This window comes from Dermacentor variabilis, chromosome 5 (assembly GCF_050947875.1).
Source record: "Dermacentor variabilis isolate Ectoservices chromosome 5, ASM5094787v1, whole genome shotgun sequence".
In the NCBI taxonomy this organism is placed as follows: Eukaryota; Metazoa; Arthropoda; class Arachnida; order Ixodida; family Ixodidae; genus Dermacentor; species Dermacentor variabilis.
In genome coordinates, this window is record NC_134572.1 from 2,835,568 (window position 1) to 2,859,936 (window position 24,369).

Genomic DNA, 24,369 nt, shown 5'->3' on the forward strand with positions numbered 1-24,369 from the left:
GGACAGCATGTTGGCAAGCGTTCTGTTTGTGCGCTCGACCAGACCATTAGTTTGTGGATGGTAGGGCGTTGAATGGCGGAAGCTACATGAACACAGACGAAGGGTTTCTTCAACCACGTCCGCGGTAAACTGTCGCCCACGATCGCTAATTACTATGCGAGGAGGTCCATGTCGGAGTATAACGTTAGCCAGCGAGAAGATAGAAACTTCTGTAGCTGTGGCCGATGGCAATGCGGCGGTCTCACAATAGCGGGTAAGGTGATCTACGCAAACGATAACCCAACGATTACCCTTGGAGGATCGCGGGAAAGGGCCCAGAAGATCTATACAAACTTGCTCAAAGGGGACGCTAGAAGGGGGGACTGGTTGAAGCAGGCCATGTGGCGCTTGTGGCGGACGCTTGTAGCGCTGGCATTGAGAACAGCTGGCGACGTACCGTTCAATATCTTTCCGCATCTTACGCCAGTAAAAACGTTCTTGAGCCCGGTAGAGGGTACGCGTGGAACCAAGATGACCGGAAGTTGGGTCATCGTGCATGGCGTGTAATACTTGGTGGCGAAGGTTCTTGGGGACAACTAAAAGGTAGCGTGCACCAGTGGTCGAGTAGCTCTTCTTATACAGCGCGCCACCATCACGTAGGCGAAAGCGACTGCCTGCAGGTGACTCCTGTGCTGCCGCGAAGAGCGGTTGTAAGCTCTCGTTCTTGTGCTGCTCGTATATGACGGTACCCATATCCGGAAATTCCGGGGACACAAAAGCGATGTATTCATCAAAATTGTCCGCATCACATTCAGTTGTTTGAAGTGGCATCCGAGAGAGACAATCAGCGTCAGCATGTCGCCGGCCAGTTTTGTAGCAAATAACGAAATCATATTCCTGTAGACGGAGGACCCAGCGCGCTAGTCATCCTGAAGGATCCCGCAGATTCACAAGATAGCATAGCGAATGATGATCTGTTATCACAGTGAAGGGGTGCCCATAGAGATACGAACGAAACCGTTGCACGGCGAAGATGACCGCCAGACACTCTTGTCCGGTCACTGTGTAGTTTCGCTCGGAGCGGCTCAAGGACCGGCTAGCGTAAGAGATCACGTGTTCACTGTCGTCAACACGCTGAACTAGCACAGCACCGATGCCTACGCCGCTGGCATCGGTGTGAATCTCAGTTGGTGATGAAGGATCAAAGTGCCGTAGAATTGGTTGGGATGTCAACAGGAACTTGAGCTGGCGAAACGATGAGTCGCAATCTGCAGTCCACTCAAAGGGAACGCCTTTTTGGAGAAGGCATGTAAGTGGATGAGCCATGTCAGCAAACCGGGGAATGAATCGGCGAAAATAGGAGCACAGGCCCAAGAAACTTCTTAACTGCTTGACAGAGTTGGGTACTCTAAATGCTTCTACGGCCGCAGTCTTTTGTGGATCTGGTCGGATGCCTTCTTTAGCGACCAGATGGCCTAGCACAAGAGTTTGTCGTTCCCCAAAACGGCATTTTTTTTAATTGAGCACAAGGCCCGCTTTCTCCAAGCAGTTCAAGACCAAATCCAAACGTTTGTTGTGCTCACTAAACGTTCGCCCGAAGATCACAACGTCGTCTAAGTAGCACATGCAAACTTCCCATTTTAAGCCGCGTAATATCGTGTCCATGAACCTTTCGAACGTTGCGGGTGCTTTACACAACCCGAAAGGCACCACGTTAAACTCGAATAGTCCGTCGGGTGTTACAAATGCTGTCTTTTCTCTGTCGTCCTTGTGTATAGGAATTTGCCAGTAACCTGACCGTAAATCGATTGAGGAAAAGTAAGATGCCGCAAAGAGACAGTCGATGGCGTCGTCAATTCGTGGGAGCGGATATACATCTTTCTTAGTGACGGCGTTTAGGCGACGGTAATCAACACAGAACCGCCACGTACCGTCTTTCTTCTTCACCAATATCACGGGGGCTGCCCAAGGACTAGATGATTCTCGAATGACGCCTTTGTATAGCATTTCTTGGACTTGATCGCTGATTATCTTGCGTTCTGACGGGGATACACGATAGGGTTTTTGTCGGATCGGCTGGGCGGCTCCCGTGTTGATGCGGTGACGAGTTCTGGACGCTGAAATTGATGGCGGGCCATCGTGCTGCGCAAAGTCGAATACCGAGGTATGTTTCGTAAGCAGGGCCATCAAAACTCGACGCTCGTGATCGCTGAGTGACTTGTCAATCATGGAAAGTATCTTCGAGCTCCCGGGGCTCGAGACACTGGTTGCTCCTCCATCGGGGAGCTCTGCAAGTACTGCCACCGATACGGGCGAGTCTTCCTGAAACGTGGCAATCTTTAGGCCTTGCGGTAGCACTGCCGCTTCAGTGGAACAGTTTAGCGCCCACAGCCCCACGCATCCGTTGGTCACTGAGACTACGCCGTGCGGAACTAACACGTTTTTCTTGAGGCAGTTCCGATGTACAGGTTCCACTGCAGCGTCGAACGAGATAGGAGTCGGAGATGAACAGGCGACGGCAACACGCATCGCGGATAAGGCGGGCACAACTGTATCCTCAGACACGCACAGCACACTCTCCGGGCAAGCTTCACCTTCAAAGAGCACAGGTGAAACACTGGTGTCAACACTGAGTTCTCCCGTCCGGCAGTCAACATTCGCACCACAAAATTGCAAAAAGTCAATCCCCAGAAACACGTCATGCGAGGAGCGAGGAAGAACAGTAAACTCTGCATTAAAAGCTTTCCCACCCAATGACACATCCACGTTACACACACCAACCGGGTATAATGATTCACCACTGACTCCACGGAAACTTGTGCACTGGTCCCAACGAAACATAACCTTGCGTCCCAGAAGGCCTTTAAACCCCACACTCATGACCGAGACAGTTGCTCCCGTGTCGACTAAAGCCATTGTAGAGACCCCATCAATCAGTACATGAACCTTATTCTTTAGCATGAGAATAATTGGAGGTAGGTGAGTCGGCACCACACATTTTCCAGCGACCTCACCTCCATCGGCCGCGCTGGCTAGTTTCCCGGCTGGGGCGACACGAAACGGTGCCGAGGCGATGGTGACGTGAATCGCGGCCGAGGGGATGGTGATCGGGAGGCTCGGAAGGCTGGTGGTGGCGTCAGAGTACGGTCGGAGGCAGAGGAGCGGTAGCGGTTCCGGGTTCTTTCTTCTCCAAAGTAGGTCTCCTGGGCGGTGCATCGGTCCTCTCGAAAGTGACTTCCTGAAGTGGAGTCTCCTGGCCACTGAGTGCGCAGTGTACGACCGCTAGACCGCATAGTCGGCGCTGACGATTCGTTGTTCGATGCTCGGCGTCGGCTACAGTACCTAGCTATATGGCCAGGCATGCCGCAGCAGTAACACATTGGCGAAGGGCGAACTTCAGAATGCGGATTGAAGTATTCTGCCGAAGACATCGGTTGAGGGTAACGAGGCTCTTCCCCTTGAAAGTCGCAGGTAGCGGCGAGTCTTCGTGGACGAAAGTTGCGTGGGCGAGGATCAAAACGTTGAGGGGGCGAATCATTGCGTGGTGGTTCGGTCGTAATGTAATGCGGTTCGTCTCTGGAGCCGTTAAGATCCGCGACGTTCACCGAGTGGTTCCAAGTAGCCGAAGGGGATTCCCAAAGAGTGTCTCGGAAAACGGAGGGACTGCAACGTGGTGCCGCATAACGTGCCTGTTCTTCATGTCGCTGTAGCTCCTCGCGGACTATCTGGCGGATGGCGGACGAAAGGTCTGGGAGCGGAGGACTCGTGTCAACACTTGCTACAGTTGTTACATTGGCCAGCCGTCCAAACTTTGGTGTAATTCGGCGAGTCTTCAGCGCCTCGAACGTACGACAGTGCCGTATCAGTTCTGAAACAGTGTGCAAGTTCTCTTTACCAATGAGGAAGTTGTACACGTCTTCCGCTATTCCTTTTACCACGTGCCCCACTTTATCTTCCTCTGTCATGTGAGGGTTGACGGTTCGGCACAACTACAAAATTTCTTCGATATAGGTAGTGCAAGTCTCGCCGGGTACCTGAGCTCTCTGGGCTAATGTGAGTTCCGCACGTTTCCTCTTTGCGTCCGAGTCACCGAAACACTTTTTGATTTCCTCAACGAAGCGTGTCCATATAGTTAGCATGTCCGCGTGGTTGTCGTACCATACCAGCGCCGTGCCGGCCAGGAAGAAAACAACGTTCCTAAGCTAACTGGCAGCATTCCAGTTATTGTATTGGCTTACCGTTTCGTGATGGGTTAGCCACTCATCCACATGTTCATCTGCCTTCGCCGAGAACGTGCGTCGCTTTCGGTAGTGCTGGATAGGGACTGGGCTTGCCGAGGCACTGCTGGTGAGGGTATTTTGCTCTGTAGCCATGATGGAGCGCGACGGCGAAAGTCCGGCGAGGCGACGGCTTCGGCGTAGCTCTTGTGCTGGTGGTTCCGTTGTAGGTCGTGGGAGTTACCCCGCACAGCTCCACCAAATGTTACACACGAGGTGTTTAACACAGAACCAGATGAATCTGGTTGATAGGCGCGGTTCTTGAAGAGCGGTCTCGCGGCAGCTTGGCCAACGTCGTTTTCTTCTTTCTTCTGCTTGTCTGCGCGGCAGGCGTGATTCATGACAGCTTGTAACAATATATATAAACGAGAAGAAATGCGTTAGCCGAGGGGCCCTATTTTTTATTTTTCCCGTCATAAGAAGCCAACAGACAATGACACCATGGACAACATAGGAGAAATTACTTGCACTAACTAATTAACTTAAAGATGTGATAAATTAATGGAAATGAAAGTCAATGAATAAGCAACTTGCCGCAGGTGGGGAACGATCCCACGTCTTCGCATTAAACGTACGATGCTCTAACAATTGAGCTACCACGGCGCCGTTTCCCTATCAACTTTCTTGGGTATTTATATTTCACTACTACAACAAATTCGGGGAGTGTTAGCCAGCGCACACCACTCAGAAACCTTGGCCGCTGATGTGGAACACCCTCTCTGCGGCAGAAAGAGAGAGAGAGAGAGAGAGAGAGATGCAAATGAGAGAAAGGCAGGGAGGCTAACCAGACTTAAAACCTCCAGTTTGCTACACTGCACTAGGGGAAGGGAAAGGGGAAGTAATGACGGAAAGAAGAGCGTGGCAAAAATAAAAGCGGGAGAAAAAAATATGAGAAGGGACGAAATGGGGTCATTCTAGTCTTTCTAATAGGCCACTGTCACGTAGAAAAGTCAACAAAGCCTTGACCGACTTTTGCTGCGACGACAGTTCACGTCGGCATTCCAAAACTGACTGTTCTGAAAGTGGCCTGTCGTCAAGGCATGCCAACGCGGTCGCTAGTGACAGCCGGTGCGCGCTGTATTGAGGACAGTGGCAAAGCACGTGTTCGATAGTCTCCTCGCCGCCGCAGTGTCTGCAAGTCGCGCTGTCGTCCATACCGACTCGAAAGGCGAAGGATCTTGTGTACGCGACCCCAAGCTACAGTCGGCAAATTACTGCTGTTTCGAGTCGAGAGTCCAGATGGTGGTCGAAGTCGAAGGGATGGGTCTAGTCGGTGAAGACGTGTATGCTTTAAGCTTGGTGTGTTTCATAAGGTTTTGATGGCTTCATTTGCAAGCACACGAATTTTCGTTGCAGCGTCTGTTCTTGAGAATGGAATGGAGTCTTGCAAGCCCTCCTCATGTGCAGATTGTGCTGCTGCGTCGGCATGTTCATTGCCGATAATGCCACAGTGGCTTGGAATCCACTGCAACGTGATGTCGTGTCCTTGCTCGACGAGGTGGTGAAGCAGCAGTCTGATTTCTAGAACTAGGCAGAAAGGACGTTCCATAAAGTATACGGTAGAATAGGTCTTCATTGCATGCTACATAATTGGTGTGATGTTGCGTGTTGCACAATTTCTTTTTCCCTGCTTTTCGTGTCCATCATTTTACACGTGGCAACCCTCCCTGACGTCCCTCCCATTCTGCAGCTGCCGGCAGGCGGCGACGCAAGTTCATGCTGGCGCCGTCACGGCAGCAGCTCGCATCCCCGTAAGCGAAGGCAAATCCGCACCTTTTTCTTAAACGCCAGGCAATTACCAGCAGCAAGTTTTAGAGTGAACAATGTGGGCCCCAAGGTGCGATCTTTATGCTAAATGTTAGCAAGGACAGTGCAGCGGTAAGAAGAAAGTCTTTTTTAAAACACGCTAAGTGAAATATGCAGGATCCTGTACAATAATGTAGTTAATCTTCGTAAGATCGTCCTACTTGGTAAAGTAGCTCATCCGTTCGTATGATGAACGTCAGTAGCTGATGCTGGTGTATCCGATTCCATTAAATGCACTCGGTCGCACTGACGGTTAAGTCTACTGCTGCGACTCTGACGGTTAAGTCACTGCTACGACTCATTTCTTTGATGGCTGACGTTGCGCACGAGTTCAAACAAAGTTGTGGTCAGTGTTATGGCGTCCATGAATGAAGCAGAAATCAATCATTTAGTAGACTACGAACACGGAAACATCAGCGTGTTCAAATTGGTCGAAGTAATGGGCATCTGCAGTATGGGTACCGGTATGTGCTTTGGTTCAATGGCAAATAATGATGGTTGTCGGCACCAATGAAGCGTCGCACATTTTGGCGCAGACATGTGTGCAGAGTGCCATGAAAATACATCTCTTGAATGACTCCGGATAAATAATGTAGCAGACCTGCATAAGTGAAAAGATGAGCCTTCTGGACGCCGACGCGCGAACGTCATTCGATGACGCCCATTTCCTCTGAGAGCGATTCCCTCCATAGAAGCTCTTCGTAGGGAACCCTTCGGGAGACGGCTCTTTCCATGTTCTGGGCAGAGACTGTGTATACCATGTGATCCGCGTCACGGCTTTCTTGCCAACCTTTTCCTCCTTACTGATCTTGCATCATGTAGTATACCCTCCTCGACTGGTTGATTCTCTGCCGTCTTGATCCGCCGTCCTCTTGCGCCAGCCGCTTTGGAAACGACCTCAGGCCGATGGAGGCTCCGTGATCCCGACCGGACGTAATGACCTTTAAAACCTCATAAATATTCAAGCGGCGCCGGACAAGAGCCGGAAAAGAGGGTCCGGCACATCCCCCGCACCTCGCCCGGCGTGGACCGAGCTTTGGGTTTCGGCCCGGCCGCTAAGCCATCTCTGCGCGCGGACCAGGCTACGCATGTTTATCGATCTTGTCATCCGGCATACGGCGTGTGCCCTCTTAATATGCGCTCGTCTCGGTTTGCTGGCAGTGGCCACAACGGCGTAGTTACGCTGCGCAACATAAATGGCCTCGGAAGAGGGCGCTGGCAGACAGAGCGTTTAATTTGGAGTGCACGTTTGGTAAGCTCATTCGGCGCAGATACTATGTGCGTGGCACTATGCCAAGGTGATATCATAAGAAGCCAACAAACACTGACACCAAGGACAACATGGGGGAAATGACTTGTGCTTAATAAATGAAATAAAGAAACGGAAAATAATGTAAAAGAGAGTTCATAAAAACACAACTTCCCGCAGGTGGGGAACGAACCCACAACCTTCGCATTTCGCGTGCGATGTACTACCAATTGAGCTACCGCGGCGCCGTTTCCCCATCCACTTTCTTGGGTATTTATGTTTCCTAGTAGAACCCTGGGAATGTTAGCCAGCGCCACCAATCACAAACCTTGGCGGCGGATGCGGAACATCCTTTGGTAGAGCGTCGCACGCGTAATGAGAAGGTTGTGGGATCGTTCCCCACGTGCGGCAAGCTGTTTCTTCATCCACTTTCTTTTTCATTAATTTATCGTTTCTTTATTTCAGTTATTAAGCACAACTTATTTGCCCTATGTTGTCCTTGGTCTAAGTGTTTGTCGGCTTCTTATCATATGACTAATAAAACTCTATCCCATCGGTTAAGCCCATTTCTTCTCGTTTTTGCCAAGGGGAATAATAGAGAAGCCCAAGAAAGCGACAGGGCAGCGGCACAGCCGTTGGTTTTGAAATTCAGCGTGGCTATCGGTTTAGGTTGCTATGTCGACAGCAGCAAACGTGGCCGCTCATGATACCTATCACCTGCACGAAGAAAGTGAAATCATCGTCGCTATGCAACTCTCACAGTGGCAGCACTTAGCGCTTAGCGTTAGTACGCGGCGAGATAGAGAGATCGCGCCGAACAGACAGTATATGGTCGTATACTGTTTTCTTGCTGCTTGTCACTTGCTGGTGTTATCTATAACGCGAAAAGGTGGTTCCATAATAGCGAGAGAGAGAGAGACAGACAGAGAGAGAGAGAGAGATAAATGAGATGCGAAAGGCAGGCACGTTCACCAGAAGGTAGATATCCAGTATACTACCCTGCACTGGGGAAGGGGTAAGGAGACAGAAAAAAAGGAAAAGAATGTTCACACATAGAAAGAGATGGCGATTACAAACACACGCACGCACGCACATGCACAAAAGAACTCAGGAGTGTCACAGTTGTTCAAACAAGTCGCTTGACCGGAGGAACTTCAGTAGTGCATTCGTCGCCTTCTGGTGTGAAGAGCGCATCAGTCGGCACTTAAGATCATCTGCTCAGAAAGCGGCCGCTCGTCGAAGTGCGCCAACTCCTTAGCGAGCAACTTTCTTTCGAAGCTGCAGCTGGGGCAATGACAAAGGATATGTTCGATTGATTCCTCGCTGCCGCAACTATCACAGTCAGCTCATGTCTACATTTTATGTAGCAGGGCAAGTTTTCGAACTATAGGTAAGGTATAAATTTACATACTCTTGAATTTTACGTTTCCCTAGAACGCTCCCTAGAGCTTCCTCGTTGGGAATTTCGCCTAAATTTAAGGCCGACGGAGCTCAACCTCGACTGAACGCGAAGTGAAAAAAGCACGCACAAGATGTCATTTGCTTGCTATGGCAGCCAGGAATCAACATTGATTCAAGTCATCTTAAGCGCAGACGAATATTTTTTAAGCCATTACTAAATTTAGCTATAACACCCTGAATGGTTCGACCAAATGTACAGCTATCCCAGGTTTTGGTTTCTCATTTGTGCAGGTGAATGTCGCATAATGGTGCGCGCCTAACAAGACTGGTGGCACATGTGTCCGGTTACGGTGTTCTTGCGACTGCCACTGATGAGCAGTGCAGTAAAGGACAAAGATGACCAGAGTGCAGCTTCCAGGAACGTCATTACGCTAGCATAATTAAACAGCTTTTGTGACGAACTCCAGGGACGCTTAATCGTATTCAAATCTATGCGGCCTTAGAACATGCATTTTGAGAAAGTGCTCCACCATAGACTCGGAAAGTGAATGTGCATACGCTAGTTGAGCAGCGTTGGTATAATTAAGGAACCTTTCGCGACTCGAATGCTAACCGTGGGAGCACTAGCAGGGCGTATTTTGTGGCATTTCACCTGAAATGGGCCACGGCATGCCGGGTTAGAAGTTAAGTGGTCGAAATAATGCCGTATCCATCCATGCATACACGGCTCTAATGAGCACGCCTCTCTATCGTACGGCTTTAGTCTTCTTTCACAGTCGCGATTTGCTTGCCCTACGAGATCACAACAGAGACAGAGAAAAAAATCACAGCAGAGACGAGAAGTACTGAGAAAGGACATGTTTGGCTCTTTTTCGAAGGAGGTAACACACCATGAATAGGATTTTCGAAGCCCTTATCTGCCCAACGTATACGTTTTCCTTAGGGCCTATTCATACTGAACGTCAAGTGCTCCATCATTATCCACAACCGCGCGAGGAGTGTGACAACGCTGGTTTTGTCCCAATCGACGGACAGAAAGAACGCTGGAAACATGTTCTTAAACCGTACAATATTATTGGCAATCATTTCAGCATCAGCATCATCATCCTTAGTATGATCGTCATCAGCCTATTACGTCCACAACAGGACGAAGGCCACTGTCATGGTGACACAGCTGCGAAACACGCAACTAACTCTTCATTGGGCGAACTTCTGCCACAAGTCTGGTATGCTATTCTACAAATCTTCCATGATCTGATTTCAGATCACCGTATCTATAAATAAAAATACACTCTAAATAAAAAACCAACTAACGCTCTATAACACAACGATAGCGGCGTGTACAAGGCGGCGGTGATCCAAACTCTCATTTACGGATCCGACGCGTCGGCTATTTACACATGATGCATTGAACCTCCCAGCGTAATCACTGACGCTCGCGTAAGTTCTAGAATGTGCACCACTGTTATCGCCGTGCACACAATGCGATTATACAAGGCTCGGCGACAACATAATCTAAATATAGCAATAACATTCGAGAAAGTTGCTATGCAGAAAGGAGCTTGTACATATACAGGATGTTTCAGTTAAGTTTAGCCAGAGTTTAAAAATATGTCCATGCTTTCTAAGACGACGCGACGAAATGCATGTTGCTCATTTCTGTATGTAGTGTGTCACGCTATCCTTGTATTTTGCTTAATTATATAGTTAGTCATGATTAATTAACCATCTTCTGAAGCAACGAAGTTAGGCAGAAAATCCCAGTTAGAAAGTTGTAGAGCGCTTTGCAAAACATCCGAATAAACAGTTTCTGTCTTTCCATCTACCAGGTATTAGTGTTCTTCAGCTTACTGAGGATGCCCGCGACATACAAAAAAAAAAGAACCACATGACATGCCCGCTTGCGCGTCGTGATTGCACTACTCCCAAGCGTTACGCGCAGAAATGAACTTAGCCGGGTGGGCTGAAAGTTAGCTGAAACACCCTGCATAATATATATATATATATATATATATATATATATATATATATATATATATATATATATATATTGAACGGAATACATATATATTGAGGGAACGGAAGAAACTGGTACATAAGAAGCCGATCAATGAGTTAGCGGTAAGAGGGAAAACAGAGGAATTCCAGATCAAGCTACAAAACAGGTATTCAGCTTTAACTCAGGAAGAGGACCTTAATGTTGAAGCAATGAACGACAATCTTGTGGGAATCATTAAGGAGTGTGCAATGGAAGTCGGTGGTAACTCCGCTAGGCAGGATACCAGCAAACTATCGCAGAAGACGAAAGATCTGATCAAGGAACGCCAATGTATGAAAGCATCTAACCCTACAGCTAGAATAGAACTGGCAGAACTTTCGAAGTTAATCAACAAGCGTAAGACAGCTGACATAAGGAAGTATAATATGGATAGAATTGAACATGCTCTCAGGAGCGGAGGAAGCCTAAAAACAGTGAAGAAGAAACTAGGAATTGGCAAGAATCAGATGTATGCGTTAAGAGACAAAGCCGGCAATATCATTACTAATATGGATGAGATAGTTCAAGTGGCTGAGGAGTTCTATAGAGATTTATACCGTACCAGTGGCACCCACGACGATAATGGAACAGAAAATAGTCTAGAGGAATTCGAAATCCCGAAGGTAACGCCGGAAGAAGTAAAAAAAGCCTTAGGAGATATGCAAAGGGGTAAGGCAGCTGGGGAGGATCAGGTAACAGCAGATTTGTTGAAGGATGGTGAACAGATTGTTCTAGACAAACTGGCCACCCTGTATACGCAATGCCTCATGACCTCGAGCGTACCGGAATCTTGGAAGAACGCTAACATAATCCTAATCCATAAGAAAGGGGACGCCAAAGACATGAAAAATTATAGACCGATCAGCTTACTGTTCATTGCCTACAAAGTATTTACTAAGGTAATTGCAAATAGAATCAGGAACACCTTAGACTTCTGTCAACCAAAGGACCAGGCAGGATTCCGTAAAGGCTACTCAACAATAGACCACATTCACACTATCAATCAAGTGATAGAGAAATGTGCAGAATATAACCAAGCCTTATATATAGCTTTCATTGATTACGAGAAAGCGTTTGATTCAGTCGAAACCTCAGCAGGCATGGAGGCATTACGGAATCAGGGTGTAGATGAGCCATATGTAAAAATACTGGAAGATATCTATAGCGGCTCCACAGCCACCGTAGTCCTCCATAAAGCAAGCAACAAAATCCCAATAAAGAAAGGCGTCAGGCAGGGAGATACGATATCTCCAATGCTATTCACAGCGTGTTTACAGGAGGTATTCAGAGACCTGGATTTGGAAGAATTGGGGATAAAAGTTAATGGAGAATAGCTTAGTAACTTGCGATTCGCTGATGATATTGCCTTGCTTAGTAACTCAGGGGACCAATTGCAATGCATGCTCACTGACCTGGAGAGGCAAAGCAGAAGAGTGGGTCTAAAAATTAATATGCAGAAAACTAAAGTAATGCTTAACAGTCTCGGGAGAGAACAGCAATTTACAATAGGCAGCGAGGCACTGGAAGTCGTAAGGGAATACATCTACTTAGGTCAGGTAGTGACGGCGGATCCGGATCATGAGACGGAAATAATCAGAAGAATAAGAATGGGCTGGAGTGTGTTTGGCAGGCAGTTCCAAATCATGAACAGCAGGTTGCCGTTATCCCTCAAGAGAAAAGTATACAATAGCTGTGTCTTACCAGTACTCACCTACGGGGCAGAAACGTGGAGGCTTACGAAAAGGGTTCTACTCAAATTGAGGACGACACAACGAGCTATGGAAAGAAGAATGATAGGTGTAACGTTAAGGGATAAGAAAAGAGCAGATCGGGTGAGGGAACAAACGCGAGGTAATGACATCTTAGTTGAAATCAAGAAAAAGAAATGGGCATGGGCAGGACATGTAATGAGGAGGGGAGATAACCGATGGTCATTAAGGGTTACGGACTGGATCCCAAGGGAAGGGAAGCGTAGCAGGGGGCGGCAGAAAGTTAGGTGGGCGGATGAGATTAAGAAGTTTGCAGGGACGGCATGGCCACAATTAGTACATGACCGGGGTTGTTAGAGAAGTATGGGAGAGGCCTTTGCCCTGCAGTGGGCGTAACCAGGCTGATGATGATGATGATGACGATATATATTGAAAGGGGGTTTATTACAGCTCCTTCGAGGAATCGCAAGTAGCTCTTGATCACGAGTCCTAGCGCTTCGCATCAGCAGCCCGAGCTCGGGTCTTGCGCCGCAGCGATGGTAGTCCGCACAGCACCGCATGCATATTCCCCACTACCCCACTACAATTGCCCCCGAGGCGAAGAGGAGCCATCCTACCAGCCTAAGGTGATGGCGCAATAAGGGGGTCGTGGTGCGGTTTCAGACGGCTTACGTGAACCATCTCGCGGCCACGGCGGCGCTTGTCTGAAAATGTCGTCACCGGTTCGACCACATAATTCACAGGCGATGTACACGCGATGATCCAGTACGGAGCCCGATATTTCGGAGCAAGCTTTGGGCTAACGCCTGGAGCTTGGAAGAGCAGCCGCAGCCAGACGTGAGAGTCCACGGCGAAGTACTCTGTGGGCTGATCAATGTCGTGGCGATCTTTGTGGATTCCTTCGATTTCCGACGTGAATGAGCGAGCCCGTCGGCGGCACCCTTCAGCATGGCGAGCAACTTCGGAAAGAGAGGTGAATTCAGTGGCATCCGATGATATGGTACGGTAGTGGATGGTTCACGTCCAAAAAGAAGAAAGAAATGTGAGAACGCAGTGGTAGCCTGAGCGGCGGTATTATACGCGTACATCACAAAAAGGAGGACATCGTCCCAATCAGAATTAGAAGCAACATACATGGTGAGCAGGTAACCAAGGGTGCGGTTGAATTGTTCCGTTAGACCATTAGTCTGTGGGTGATACGCCGTAGTGGTGCGGTGAATAGTACGGCACGCGGCGATTAGCCCATTAATAACTTCGGACAAGAAGACACGGCCTCTGTCGCTGAGCTGTTCTCGCGGTGCGCGGTGCCGTAAGATGAATGCGGCGACGCCGCGAGCAGCAGCCGAAGCAAGTGCAGCAGTTTTGGCGCATCTTGTGAGATAGTCTACTGCGGCAATTATCCAACGATTTCCGTCAGCAGTGCACGGAAGAGGCCCATAAAGGTCAATGCCAACCCGATCAGAAGGACGTGCAGGACACGGTGAAGGTTGCAGAAGGCCTGTCGTATGAGGAGATGCCTTACGTCGCTGACAGGCTGCACATGACCGAATGCATTTGCGGACATAAGAATACATGTCGTGCCAGTAGTATCGCTAGCGGAGCCTCTCGTACGTTTTCAAGACGCCAGCATGAGCTTGTTGTGGGTCAGCGTGTAAATACGTGCATATGTCGGAACGCAAATGGCGAGGGATGACTAGCAGCCATTTGCGACCGTCTGGCTGATAGTTTCGGCGGTACAAGATGGAGTCCCGTAGCACGAAATGGATGGCTTGGCGACGAAGGGCTCGAGGGCATGTAGTCATTGAAGAACTGTTGAGAATGACAATGAGAGACACAATCCACGGATCTTTTCTCTGTTAGACGGCATGTCAGTAACAGCGATGTTAGCAACCGCGCACTCCATGGATGAGGGTGGCGTTTCGTCGGATCGCATGGGCGATCGGGAGAGTGCATCTGCATCATAATGTTGACGCCTGGAGCGATAAATGATGCGAATGTCAAATCATTGGAGCCAAAGAGCCCAACGTCCAAGACGCCCCGACGGGTCTTTCAATGACGCAAGCTAGCAGAGCGCGTGGTGGTCTGTCACAACGTCGAACGGATGGCCATACAAGTAAGAGTGAAATTTGTTTTAAGGCCCAAACTATAGCCGAACATTCCTTTTCTGTGACAGAATAATTGGTTTCCGCCATCGTGAGGGCACGACTCGCATATGCAACCACATATTTCGGAAAGCCAGGCTTGCGTTGCGCAAGGGCGGCTCCAAGACCAACGCCGCTGGCGTCCGTATCACCTTCGGTCGGTGCGTTCGGGTCGTAGTGGCGCAGAACAGGCGGCGAGGTAAGCAGACGACGCAAAGTAATTAAGGCTTGGTCAAATGCCGCATTCCAATCTCGATGGGGACCAGGGCCAACCTGGAGCTTCGTCAGGGGACCGATGATGCCGGTAAAATTGCACACAAAGCGTTGAAAATAAGATCAATGACCAACAAAACTTCGGAGCTCTTTCAGTGTAGTGGGCCGCAGAAATTCTGCGACAGCACTAGGCTTGTCAGGGTCGGGAAGGACGCCGTCTTTGCAAACGACATGGCCAAGTATGGTCAGCATACAAAATGTCTCGAATCAGCACCCTGGCAGTGTACATAGCAACTGGCTGAACTTGTTGTGCACTAGCTCTATTAAGCAATAGTACCGAAGGTGTTATGGTCACTTTCCGTAATGCACGACAAAGCTTCTCACCAATTACGTATACAGCAGCACCTGTATCGACGAGCGCAAGAGATCTAATGCTATTAACGGACACTTCAATAACGTTAGCGGGGAAAAACGAGGACTTTCATGTTCCGACGATGACGCAGTTCGTGTCTCAAAAACTGCGGAAATCAGCTTTCCGCCTCAGTAGTACTGGCACTGGGCCTACGACGCATGGGTGAGAGTGAGTGCCGACGAGGTTGAGGCGAGCGACGACTACTATAGAGCTGTGACTGCGGAGCTATTATGTCATCAGCAGCGTATACTTCAGGCGGCGGCCGTTGAGGCATGCGGAATGGTCGAAAGCAGGAGCTGTGTGGTCGCGCGGTGTCCACGAAGGCCGGCAAGCGCCGGCGGCAGAAGCGCGGTACACGTCCCGGGGTACCGCAGGCATAGCATATCGGGCGGTTGTCAGCAGTGCGCCAAGGATTTGTACCCTGCTGCTGTGCACTGAAACAGGGAGCCGCCGGCTGGCGAGGCGGAGGCGGAGGAGAGAACACCGGCGGGCGAGGCGCCGTACAACGGCGCCTCGTCTGTCGGTGTCTGTGTGTGTGTGCGTGTGGTTGCGTGTGTGTTTGTGTGAGTGAGTGAGTGAGCGAGTGAGACGGTTGGTTTCGAATCCGGTTCTCCCCTTCTGGATCCTAACAGTCTTTCCAATGCAAAATAATTTTAATGAAATGTTAGTGCGAAAGCACAATTAGTTCTACATTGCGATCGAGCATGCAAGTTTCCCATGAGATGTACAGCGCCATATGTAGCAGCATGCCAAAAGACACACAATCGCTTTTGGTTGACATGAGATAATGTAGAATATAAAGATTTAGATGGAGATTTTTAAAAGTCTTTTACATAATATCCCGAAATAAGATGGCGTCCTTGTTCCTAACAAAGCATTGCTGATCCGTTAATGTGGACGTTCTTGCAGGTGAACCTCGTCCGTGTATTAGCAAATTTAGTGGTTTTGGCAAATCTTGCTTCGCGGCCCTATATATTTGCAGGGATTCATTCATGAAGTGATCCTCTCCATGCTTGTTCTGTTTTCAAATGAACATTTGTTCTGTACCTTACAGAAACATCTGAATAAATACGCAAGTACGTTTTTTGGGAGTCCGTTGTACTGCTCGCAATACACCGGCATACCTGGACACGACGTCTTTGCACTTGTGCTTAAGATGCCTGTTTCCCTCCACTCTCTAAAATGTATTCTTCTATTAAGTGCATACCTGTTAAAGCCTGATTATGTAGGAAGGGTATCTTTGTACCTTCCACTAATATTTGTCTCTCTGTTGTGCGTGAAACTATAGAACACCGCTTTATTATGCCACGGACACGTACCCGAAAACGTGTATTTCTCTTCGCGCAAGCCAGAGCGTTAGGCGCGTCCTATAGCAAGAATCATAAAAATATGCGCACGCGCTTTCCATGAAATGTGACGATGGAGACAATTTGCGGTATGCGTTGATGGCTCAAATTCGCTCCATGCCTCTCGACGTACCTTGGCGCCCTGGTACGTCGCTACGAGGTAGATCACGCAGTGACTTGTGAATGAACACGTTTTAGCGCCGAATAAAACGTCCTTTGTTCTGCAAAGTCAATCATGGTGGCGCAGACGTGTGTTCATCACGGAAACCTGCAGCGCGGCTCTTGTCGTAATGCGTCATTGTGCCTTGTTGGCTCATGGAAAGAAGACGACCGAGTAATTCTTTAGTTGAACGCTGGCACTGCTGTCTCTGTGTGTACGCTTTGTTTATTAACAAACTGTGGGATATGCCGCTCCCTCGTTGCGCCGATGGGCGAACAATCTTCCGAGGACCTTCCTGGCGCGCGGCCGTCTGGTCGGCTTGTTTCCAGGAAACGGGGAAGCGAGTCAAGCGACACAGGCAGCGAGGCCACCCATACAGCTGCGACTCGTCGGACGACGACTTCAAGGTTGTCATGAGCCGAATAGCAAAAAGAAGACTGCTGCTGCTGGCGTCATCGCTGGCAAGTGTCTCAACCGTGAAGGAACGCTGGCCGTACACTCTTTCCCTTCTTGCCCGCGGACCCTACAACCAATTTGCGGCTTTTGAACAGGCAGGTTCTTTATTTATTACGCGAGCTATCGCACTGAATGAAATTAAAGACGTGAAAATAAACTCACGGAAGAATATCCTGGGTGTAGACGTTTCTTTATATTCTAGCGCACTACAAGGCTTCCGAATATCACGGAGATGGACAAAGTAAAAGTGCGATAAATGATCCTTACAGACGCTAATGGCACTGTTGGCGTTATTTATGACGTCGATGTTTCCGTTTCGACCTACGACTTGCCAATACTAATAAAGCCATCAACAGAAGGCACTCTCGTCACGCATCTCACCAGTTACGGAAATACACGCTGCTAGAAGCTTGCGTTTGAGGGAGACTACTTTCCCTCTCACGTCAAAGTCGGCCATGTCGGCCATTCAGTTCGACCTTGCATACCGAAGCTTCTGCAATGGCACAAGTGCTTGAACATTGGCCGTGTAAAAACCGTCTGTGCCAACAATGCTGTGTGCCTGCGATGCGTTGAATCCCGTTCAGAAGACGCCTGGCGCGCGAGTGTCTTGAATTGCCCTAATAGCCGCGGTTCCCACGAAGACTCAGCCCGTGGGTCCGGAAGGAAATCACGGTTCTAAAGCGGATGGTTCAGGATCATTCAACACACGGCGAGGCTGCCGCTACACTTAGGCGGCGACGGTATCGCCACCGAAGAGCACAATGAAAAGCCGCATCAAGCAACACGGCGTCTTCCTCCAAAGTGGCGGCTGCTGCATCAACGCGAAGCGCCACCATGAAAGATACCGCGATAACAAAGAAAGTGGCACGATTCGATCATCCCGCAGATTGGCCCCCTCTAACAACCGCACAACCTGCCACAAAGACACCTCGGATACCGCCGCCACCGATACCCTCACAAACCGCTGATGCAACAGCGCCCGATGATCGCCAGGTTATAACAATATTGCGGTCACTGATGGATACTATACGTGTTCTACTCAGCAAGATGAAAACCCCGTCGACGCAAAGAGCGCAGCAGGTGCTGGACAACCTGGGCTCCAGTGCTTCCGGCTCTAGGGTAAAGTTATGAGCTGCCATATGCCATCGTTTCGAGAGGAGGTCCAGAATGCACCTGTCTTTCAATGGAACGTCAGAAGACTTAAGTCGCGTATGTTCGACTTTCGAGAGTTTGTATTCACGAATCATCATGATCATCATCATCACAGTCACCGTCATCATCATCCTGGCTACGCCCACTGCAGGGAAAAGATCTCTCCCATACTTCTCCAACTACCCCGATCATGCGCTAATTGTGGCCATGCTGTCCCTGCAAACTCTTTAATCTCATCCGTCCACCTATCTTTCTGCGACCCCCTGTTACGCTTCCCTGCTCTTGGAATCCACTCCGTACCCCTTAATGGCAATCGGTTATCTTCCTTCTTCTTTACATGCCCTGCCCAAACCCCCCCCCCCCCATTTCTTTTTCTTGATTTCAACTAAGATGTCATTAACTCACGTTTCTTCCCTCACCCTATCTGCTCTCTTCTTATCCCTTTACTTTACGCCCACCATTCTTCTTTCCATAGCTCCTTGCGTCGTCCTCAATTTAAGTACCCCCCTTTTCCCAAGCCTCCAGGTTTCTGCTCCGTAGGGAAGTACTGGTAAGACGCAGCTGTTATACACTTTTCTCTTGAGGGATAATGGCAACTTGCTGTTCATGATCTGAGAATGCCTGCCAAACGCGCCCCATGACATTCTTATTCTTCTGATTATTTCAGTCCCACGATCCGGATTCGCGGTCACTACCTGCCCTAAGTAGATGTATACCCTTACCCCTTTCATTGCGTTGCTACCTATCGTAAACTGCTGTTCTCTTCCGAGACTGTTAAACATTAGTTTTCTGCAGGTGATTTTTTAGACCCACCTCTCTGCTTTGCCTGTCCAGGTCAGTGAGCATGCATTGCAGTTGGTACCCTGAGTTACTAAGGAAGGCAATATCATCAGCGAATCGCAATTTAGTAAGGTATTCTCCATTAACACTTATCCCCAATTCTTCCCAATCCAGGTCTCTGAATACGTCCTGCAAACACGCTGTGAATAGCATTGGAGAGATCGTATCTCCCAGCCTGACGCTCTTCTTTATTGGGATTGTGTTGCTTTCTTTATGGAGGACTATGGTGGCTGTGGAGCCGCTATAGATATTTTTTCAGTATTTTTACATACGGCTCGTCTACACCCCAATTACGTAATGCCTGCATGACTGCTTAGGTCTCGACTTAATCAAACGCTTTCTCGTAATCAATGAAAGCTACATATAAGGGTTGCCTATGTTCCGCACATTTCTCTATCACCTGATTGATAGTGTAAATATGGTCTATTGTTGAGCAGCCTTTACGAAATTCTGCATGGTCTGACAGAAGTCTAAGGTGTTCCTGATTCTATTTGCGATTACCTTAGTAAATACTTTGTAGGCAACGGACAGTAAGCTGATCGGTCTATAATTTTCCAAGTCATTGGCGTCCCCTTTCTTGCGGATTAAGATTATGTTGGCGTTCTTCCAACATTCCGGTACGCTCAACGTCATGAGGCCTTGCGCATACAGGGTGGCCAGTTTTTCTATAACAAGCTGCCCACCATCTTTCAACAAATCTGCTGTTACCTGATCCTCCCCAGCTGCCTTCCCCCTTTCCATAGCTCCCAAGGCTTTCTTTACTTCTTCCGGCGTTACTTGTGGGATGTCAAATTCCTCTAGACTACTGCCTCTTCCATTATCGTCGTGGGTGCCGCTGGTACTGTATAAATCTCTATAGAACTCCTCAGCCACTTTAGCTATCTTACCCATTTAGTAATGATACTGCCGGCTTTGTCTCTTAACGCATACCTCTCATTCTTGCCTATTCCTAGTTTCTTTTTCACTGCATTTAGGCTGCCTCCGTTTCCTGAGAGCATGCTCAATTTTGTCCATATTATACTTCCTTATGTCAGTGATCTTACGCTTGTTGATTAACTTGGAAAGTATGAGTATGAGTAACTTGGAGAGCATGAGGTCTATTTCATTTCTAGTCTCGCCATTCAGGCTCCTCCACGTCCACTTTCGGTGATCCCGCTTGCGGAGGAAGGTATTCATTATCCGCAAATTATTACGTTCTGCAAGCTCTACTAATAACTCTTGCCTACTGTTCCTATAACCTATGCCATATTCCTCCACTGACTTGTCTCCAGCCTGCTTCTTGCCTACCCTGGCATTGAAATCGCCCATCAGTATAGTGTATTTTGTTTTACTTCACCCATCGCCGATTCCACGTCTTCATAGAAGCTTTTGACTTCCTCGTCATCATCACTGGATGTAGGCGCGTAGACCTGTACGATATTCAATTTGTACCTCTTATTTTCACAAGACCTGCCACCCTCTCGTTAATGCTATAGAGTTGATGTAAGTTACCAGCTATATCCTCATTAATCAGGAGTCCGACTTCTAGTTCTCGTCTCTCCGCTAAGCCCCGGTAGCACACAACACGCCGGCTATTTAGCCCTGTATATGCTTCATTTGTCCTCCTAATCTCACTGAGCGCTACTGTATATGCTTCATTTGTCCTCCTAACCTGACGGAGCGCTATTATATCCCATTTAATGCCCGCTAATTCCTCCACTAGCACTCCTAGACTCGCCTCACTGGATAACGTGGAAGCGTTAAATGTCCGGCATTATGTCCCCCACCCACGCCCAATGTATCAAGGTTATTGTTTTGATACGCCGTGACTTGACGTATGTTTATCAACCAGTGTCAGCTAACAATGAAAACCAGTACGTGCATTTTATTGTGGAGAAGAGCAAGGTCGATTGCACAATTCTGGGAGCTTGCTTATCACCATCAAATCGTGTCAACTGCGAGCGCTTAGCGGAACATTTCACGACTACATAGTCGTGGGTCATCAGTGGAGATTTTAATGCCCACCACTTTCTCTGGCGGAGCTCCAAGATTAACTGGAGGGGCAGAAGATTGGTGCTCACTCCCTTTGAACAAGAGCTTTGTTTGTTAAATGATGGAAGCCTCACCTATCTGGGAGGAACAGTGTATAGTAACTGCCTCGGCCTTAACTTTGTTTCCCGCTTTTCTAACAAAAGGGTTCAATGGCTCTGTGACTTGCAAACGTGGGAAAGTGACCACATCCCAACTTATCGCACTATTGAGGGGCTGACTAGCTCCAAGTTCTCTTGATCCATCCAATGCATCGACTGGCTGAAATTTATATCAATCCTGGACAACGACTGTCGAGACGACATTTCATGCAGCCTAGGGTCCGCAATAAAAGGTGCCTTAGAGGTTGCCACACATTCGATCTTGAAAAGCTCCGCACGCACCAAATGCGACGTCGAGCTAGCGAAACTTGGGGCGATTCGCCGGCCATGCGGAACGAAGATATAGGCGCACAAAGTCCATCCATGATTTTAGAATCGTCAGACGCACACAAAGGAAAATGCAGCGTCGTATTAATAACCTGGTTTCACAACGAGGTATGCATTTCTGAAAGTCTCAGGATCCCCAAAAGCCTTTCACCCTTACATGGAGAACATGTTCGTGGCCTCTGTGCAACCGCTGGACAGCGTTACCCACCCATTTAATTCGATGGCTCTTTGTCTACAGTGCAGAGATTCAAGTCGCAGAATCCTTCTGAAGGAGGATTGCCGGTGCAACAAGCTCAACTGCAACGCAGGCTCCCGACCACTTGCCATTCTCCCGTGATCCCCATATGGAGTGCCCTTTTTCTCTGGATGAACAAGAGGCTGCGCTTGCCTTATGCAGGCGTTCCTCAGGCGCTGGGCCAGATGGCGTTACATACTGCGCTCTGTGAGCGAGTTCGAAAGGCACTCATGATCCTGTACAGAGACTCGTGTCAGACAGGCACAGTTTCCGAGGAATGGAAATCAAGTCGCCTGATTTCGCTCTTCAAATCTGGCAATTTACTTTTGGACATTGCGTCATACCATCCGATCGCGCTTGCTAGTTGTGTAGGAAAAGTAATTGAACAGATGGTCCTCACGCGTCTGTAGTGGTACCTACAAAAATATGACATTTACCCAGACTCGATGGCAGGATACAGGCACGGCCGTTCAACCATAGACAGCGTTTTTGACTGGGTGACATACGTCTAATTTCAGAAGGCCTGGAAACGCTTGTCTGCTGCCTTGCTTCTGTACGTTAAAGGGGCTTAGGATACTAGGTGGCAAGATATATCTCTGGGTTCCTAGCTACCTACAGATGAGATCATTCTACGTGCTCACCGGGGATGGTCCGACAACCCAGTATTACAATAGCCGCGGAGTACCTCAAGGCCGAGTACTAAACCCGAGGCTTTTTTATCTATCCCATAGTGGACAACTCGAGAACCTGTCAAGCGCCGTTGGACTCTTTATCTACGCCGATTACATCTGTATCTGGACGTCGGGGGTAACACGGTTTCAGCTCCGCGCTCAGCTTCAGAAGGCGGCCTCATCGACATCATGCTACCTTCGTAAACAAGGACTAGAGCTGACGTTGGAAAAGTACGCAGTGGTGGCATTTACCCGGAAGCCAATGTCTGTATACGGCACATCCATTGACGTTCAAGTGATATCTTTGAGCAGAAGCCACAGGTTCTTGGGGTTTGTGACTGACAGAGACCTGACCTGGATTCCTCACGTGAACCACGTGAAAGAGCGACTGGTTGCTATTCGTCATCTGTTCAGGTTTCTTGCAGGAAAGAACTGGGGGTGTCCACAGAATCCATGTTACAGCTGCACAATGTGTTGTTTGTTGGGTTCCTCCGGTCCGCCTACCTGTTATAGCCAACACCTGCAAAACTAATTTGCGTACAATTCAGAGCATTCAGGCCCAAGCTCTGAGGATATGCCTTGGATTACCACCAAGTGCGTCAACGGCTGAAGCTATTGCCATTGCTCAAAATTATTCAACCACCCCACACATCGCCGTCGAGTCAATGCGTGCACATGTGAGACACATTGGGCGGACAGTTTTCCATCACCTCGTTGCACTCACCGTGGAAACACCCCGCACGTCATTCAGCACAACTGTCAGTGCATATCGTGGTTTGCTTACATCTGGGCACACACCTGCGTCCCGGCCGGTGTCTCCTCTACGGTGTTTGTGCCACCCTGAAGTACACCTCACAATTCCAGAACTTGAGGAAAAGTCAAATCTATCACCGTCTACACTAAAACCATTGAGCCCACTCCTGTTGTACGAGAGATACAGTAGCCACATACACATCTATACTGACGGATCGACTACATCGAGCAGTTCTGGCGGTGCTGTGTGTATACCGACGAGAGGAATAGCACTGCGATTCAAGACGTCATATGTCACGACGTCCACAGCTGCAGAACTTGGTACATGGACCGTATTTTCCGACTCGAGCATAGCTTTAAACAGCATGCAATCAGTTTTCCGACGTGGAGCTCACGAACAGCTAACGTACGAAATTGTCAGAGTTCCCCAAGATGTCAAACAGAAAGGCCACGAAATTATTTTCCAGTCGCTGACTGGCCATTGCTGGATCAGTGGAAATGATGAAGCAAACAAGGTTGCCCAATAGCCCCATCAAGAACAACACAGCGTTCCTATTCCTCTTTCCAAGACAGACGCTGCCAGGCAGCTTTATTACCTCTGGCACGCAAGCTCGCTTTAACAGAGTGGAACACTCCAAATATAAGACGCACCAGGTTGCACGATCTGAACCCTTCGCTCGAACTCCGACCTCCACCCAGGCTTTACCGACGTGAGGCATCGCTTCATTACCGGCTGTGGTTGGGAATGGCTTTCACGGAGGCGTACACTACTTTGACTTAAAGGACCGACAGTGCTGCGTGCGACGTCTGCGGTAGCGAAGAGGACATCGAAAATTCATTGTGCCACTGTAATCGATTGCAAGGGACACTAAAGACAAATATTAAGTCAACGCGGAGTGCCAAAATACCATTCCAGAACGCTCGAAACGCTAGTTTCGTGCCAAGAAGAGACTTCGCTTAAGAGAAAATCGCGTCTGAAGGGTCAGCCGACCCTTACCGCAATTCAAATCGCCCGCCCCCGAGCGGGGAAGTGGTGACGTTGAATACGCCATCCCCGCACTTTACGGTCGTCTGT

General features: G+C 48.8%; 1 protein-coding gene and 1 non-coding gene across 4 annotated transcripts in view; both read right to left on the minus strand.

Annotated features, from left to right (window-relative positions):
- LOC142582172 (uncharacterized) overlaps positions 1–24,369 on the minus strand; it is a 673,231-nt gene that overhangs the window by 196,533 nt on the left and 452,329 nt on the right. The gene's annotated exons all lie outside the window — the stretch shown is intronic.
- TRNAK-UUU (transfer RNA lysine (anticodon UUU)) lies at positions 4,788–4,859 on the minus strand. The gene has a single exon. It is a non-coding gene; the product is annotated as a tRNA-Lys (tRNA).